Source organism: Montipora foliosa, chromosome 13 (genome assembly GCF_036669935.1).
Source record: "Montipora foliosa isolate CH-2021 chromosome 13, ASM3666993v2, whole genome shotgun sequence".
Lineage (NCBI taxonomy): Eukaryota > Metazoa > Cnidaria > Anthozoa > Scleractinia > Acroporidae > Montipora > Montipora foliosa.
The window spans coordinates 39,880,978-39,885,977 of NC_090881.1; the positions used below are offsets into that span (position 1 = coordinate 39,880,978).

The window sequence follows — 5,000 nt, forward strand, 5'->3', positions numbered from 1 at the left end:
TTGAAACCCACCCACGAAAAGGGAATTGCAGGTGGATTTTTTTCATCACATTCTTTACTTGCTGGCGTTCTTTTCCCGAGTTAGTGGCAAAATCTCCTCTCCACAACTTCAATTCAATTGAAATTTACGCTGTGTTGCTTGTGGCAAGTAAGTGTTTCATTAATACGAAATACCACCAAATACGAAATAAGTTTCATGTTTCATCTGCAATTCCAGTCGTGTAGCTTAAAGTCAGGCGAGTGTACTTTAAAAGAATTACTAATCCAAAGGGGTCTTTTTTTTTTCCTTTCATAAATGAAAAGCAAAGTTAAATCGTCAATGGAGTTAAGAACGGATTTCCTGAAAATATATGTAAAATGTTTCTAGGGAAAAATATGCCAGAACGAACGAAAATTAACCGGTGTTTACTTCGATGAACTGTTATAGGTGACTAGAAGGAAAAAACGAAAAAAGAAGAGAGCTCCTGTTCGAGTGTGTGTTAAAATTCACAGTTATTTTTTCCAGAAATCAACTATATATATATATATATATATACATCCTGTGCCCAAGTTCAGGAGTTGCCATAAAGCCATTATGGTGACAACCGGGAGGGCACATTGTGTACATATTGTATATATATATATATCTATATCTATATCTATATATATATATATATATATATATATATCTTTATAACTAACTGCAGTGCAGTGCTGATGTCTGGGATGGAGATTAAGCTTATAAAGCCACCCCAAATGTCCCCACACATGTGGTACATCTAAGCCATGCCAGAGTGCTCAAACTAGTGAGTTATATATATATATATATATATATATATATATAATCATGAGAAACTGTAGCAAACGCTGCTAAAGAGTATTCAATACACGTTTGTGTAGAGCGGTGTATAGAGTTAGATGTCTAAATGAAAATACGCAAGATTCCATGCGACTATGAGTTTGGTGCATATGCACTCATCAGGCAAATTTAATGAAGAACAGACTTATTAGCTAGTTATATATACATGTTTACGATAAGTAGAACAATGGGGTTCTAATTACAATGGGTGAGAAGGGCGGAACTATTATAAAATGTAAGAGTGGCTGAGCTAAAACAACCGCAATACAATAGCTATTGTGTAGGATAAGCGTTAATTGTTCTTGAGATAAAACTTGTTTTCATGTCGGCATTTGGATACAACCTCGGATCGTTTGTTCAGTAGATTGTTGTTGCTGCGTTTAATTATATGAAGTTTTTCTGCTAAGCATAAATCACATCTTTTGCTTGAATTGTGATAGGGGCGGGCTCTTGTAGTTGTAAAGGTGGTGTTGGCCAAGTTTGACCTTGTTTTCAAAACTCCAGCTATATATATATATATATATATATATATATATATATGTATAAATATATATATATATATATATATATATATATATACATAAAGTGTGAAACTTGATTTTCGCAAAACGGTGCTCAATACATAGAGTAGAGTGTAGTATATATGGAAAAAAAAGACAAATAAACTACAAGCTCATCCCTACAAGCCAGGAGTCAACGCCCACTCATCCCCTGGTGAGTGGGCGACGACGAAACAGGCTTGTAGGGATGAGCTTGTAGTTTATTTGTCTTTTTCTTCCATACATATGTATATATATACATACATACATACATGCATACATACATACATACATACATACATACATACATACATACATACATACATACATACATACATACATACATGCAAGAGAGTGTTGTTCCACACCACTCTCGACCTCGTTCAGGGCTGGGGTCAACGAAGGGTTGGGTTCCCTGTCTTAATTTATTATTATTATAATTATTATTATTATAATTATTATTATTATAATTATTATTATTATTATTACTATTATTTATTTATTTATTATTAATATTTTTTTTCTGGTTAGGCTTTTGGTTTATTGGTCGTTTTATTCATTTGTCGGAAAATAACCGTTCGTTCATGTTTCTTATTGTGGTCGCTGCTGGCACAAACCCTTTAGAACATACTCCACTGTGTAGTATAACACATGGAACCCAGCCTTTCGTTGGCCCCTTGGTATCGGCAGATATGGTGTCCTCTCGCCCCGAGCTGGGGATCGTTAGCAACCCGCAGTTTCGTGACCCAAAATATTTCAGGGCTGGTACTATCCACTGCCACTCGTCTGGGAACATCTCTTGGCAGATTTCGATAATCGCAACAACGTGCATTTGTTAGATATTATCCAGCACCGAGTCCGGATAGAACATTTTTTCCGGCATTTCAGAGGGACGTTCAAACAACAGTCGTATGACATGCCTTCGCCCCCACCTATTCTGTTTAAGAACTCTCCTTCATGTGCAAAGTTCTCGAATTTCATTTCTGATACAATTGTTCAGTAGGTGGAATCTAGGGTTGTCTCCACCTGGGGGGAAGGCGGCAGTGCCCCTCAACCACACCTAGTCCTTCCACTTACCGTAGAACCAAGCCTCGGCTTTGCCACGATAAATCTTTTTTTTTTTTTTTTTTTTTTAATCTGTTGATTAGAGATCTCCCTTTCAAACTCGACCATTTGACTGATTTACCAAGATATGTACTCCATGGCCATTTGCAAACTAGCTTTGATGATAAGAATAGTTACCAACACGTCAAGCTCCACTCTTCCTCCGAAACGTATTTTGCATTTAAATGGGGAGGCTATTATTTCACGTTTAGTGTGTTGCCATTTGGTTGGAAAGCCAGTGCTTTTATTTATCATAGCCTCGGTCTGGCGGTTTCGCACGCCGCTCGTTCTCTGGTGTCCCCATTTCTCAATATATCCATGACCGTCACGTGGGACAGTATTCATACCCCCGACACGCGTCGCATTTCCGCCTTCTCGGCAGAATGCCAAAGCCGCGGCACATATCAAATGCTATCTCTTGATAGAAGCCGGATATTTCATTAATAATGAGAAATCCCAACATGTTCCTTCTACGCCGGTACGTTTCTTAAGTTTTGTATGCGATTCCCTGCGCCAATCTTTCTTGATGCCTCAAGACAAGAAGGCCAAATTCATTACCCTAAGAGAAAGCATATTATCATCCAGCATGGTAAATCTAAAAGCCCTCCTCCTCTACGTGCGCGAAGTGTTCCAGGCCATTGCGCAAATGGCTCGCTCAACTAAGGGGTTTATCAAGATTAATGACAAACCAAGTTCAGAACTCCTGCAAAAGAATTTTCTCGATAAAAGGACCGATTGCTTCTCGTGGCGATCAGAGTTACAATGCATCGTCACTTTGTATTGTGATGCGTCCAGGCGCTCTTGGGGCGGAGTTCTGTTAAAGGATGGGAGCAAGGTTCGATCAAGGGACTACTGGCAGGATGCGTCAGCGGATATCAATCACCTTGAGGCTAGAGCACTGCGCAATTCTCTCTGCGCCTTTAAGGACCAAATACGCAATTCCAGGGTGGATGTGCACACTGATAGCATACTGATAAGAAGAACCCTGAAGGCTGCGATAGAAAACTACGGATGCAAGAATTTAACAGTTAACGATTCAGTAAAGGAGACCCTAGAGTTAAGTCGCCTTTTTAATTTCACCATTGATATGCATTACATCCCTTCCCATGATAACCTTGCGTATAGTCCATCACGAGAGCGCTCTGATCTGGACTGCACCCTTTCAGAGAAAGCCTGGAAGCTGGTGGAAAGCAGATTTGGGCCACATACCTTTAACCTCATGGCTGCGGACAGGCAATTGCCAGCGTGACCGTTCCGGACGCATGCTGCCTCATTTTACTCCTTGGCCTGCCCCGCCTTCTCAAGGGGTCAATGTCTTCGCGCACCCTTTTCTTACCGGGCATAATAATGTACGCTTCCCCCCCCCCCCCATCCCTTATGTGTTGATTGGTCCACTCCTGCGCTTTTCACATGATCGCGAGTTTCGGGGTTTCCTTGAGCTCGTTGTTCCTGACGTTTGTCCACGGAAATTCTGGTGGGCCCTCCCTCATTTCGCAGGGGTAGACAGCTGAGACGGAGACGGAGACAGAGACGGGTTTTCGGGCAATTGTCCTTTGCTGGAAATCGCATGGCCAGCGTTGCATTTGGCAGGCCCCATTTTTCTGTCGGGCAACCAGTCGTCATTTTTTATTCTTAATCAAAGCCAGTTTAGCTAAACGATTTGCGTTAGTTTGAAAAAATCTGAGATCTTCGTCTAAAGACTGCAAACAACATTCGCCGTCTAACTTCATTTCTTCTCGGATTTTTTCTGTTTTAACTGGTAAGAATCAGCGTTAGGGGGGTTAAGAGCAGCGAAAAGGATCACATGTCTCTTCTAAATTACGGATTACGGTTAACGGGTCTGCGAGAGGTCGATCGTGTTGTCTCGCAAGGTTATAATGGACTTTTGGACTTTGCTGCGCATCCAAAGGATGTTTTGCCGCAAAGAATCCTTACTTGAAGAAGCAATTCCTTGGTGAACATGGGATGAGACTGTAAAACAACTATCAAGGCACCTTAGAATTTGTATGTGCTTAGCAAAGAAACGATGTTGAGTGAAATGAAGGATTGCTGACTTAACGGTTTCCAGGTTCGTACTAGGTTTGGCTTTCATACGGATATTTATGTCAAATTGCTTTCTCCGATTTTTCGAGAAAAATTGAAGAAAATTTTTTATCTCGTCTTTGATTTCTTTAAAATGCATTGTTGTTTCGACACGCCGTGAATTCGCTTTGCACCTGAAACTGGTTTTGACTAAAAAATGCTAATAGGTTTTATCCAAATGTTTCCTATCCAATAGTTTAGTTGGATGCTGAGACTTTCGTTTTTTTTCCTGCTGTCCTTTATTTTTTTAAACTTACTGAAGAAAACACAAGCGAAAACCGGTGAAGTTTACATTGACATTTTATAAGTTTACTTTGAAGTTTACAAGAGAAATTGTCGCGATGAGCACTGGAAATACTTTCCGTCACAACAATTGTCCTTACTAAAAATTGCAAACTTTTAAGGCAGCTGTCGTGAAAATTGTTCATCTTTTGCTCA

General features: G+C 40.0%; 1 protein-coding gene across 1 annotated transcript in view; it reads left to right on the forward strand.

Annotated features, from left to right (window-relative positions):
- The first annotated feature begins 20 nt into the window (after nucleotides 1–20).
- Nucleotides 21–5,000, forward strand: part of LOC137982378 (fibulin-2-like) — a 51,548-nt gene continuing 46,568 nt past the window's right edge. Inside the window, exon 1 of the mRNA XM_068829493.1 lies at nucleotides 21–147. The gene's annotated coding sequence lies outside the window, so the exon portion shown is untranslated. The remainder of the gene's footprint in view (nucleotides 148–5,000) is intronic.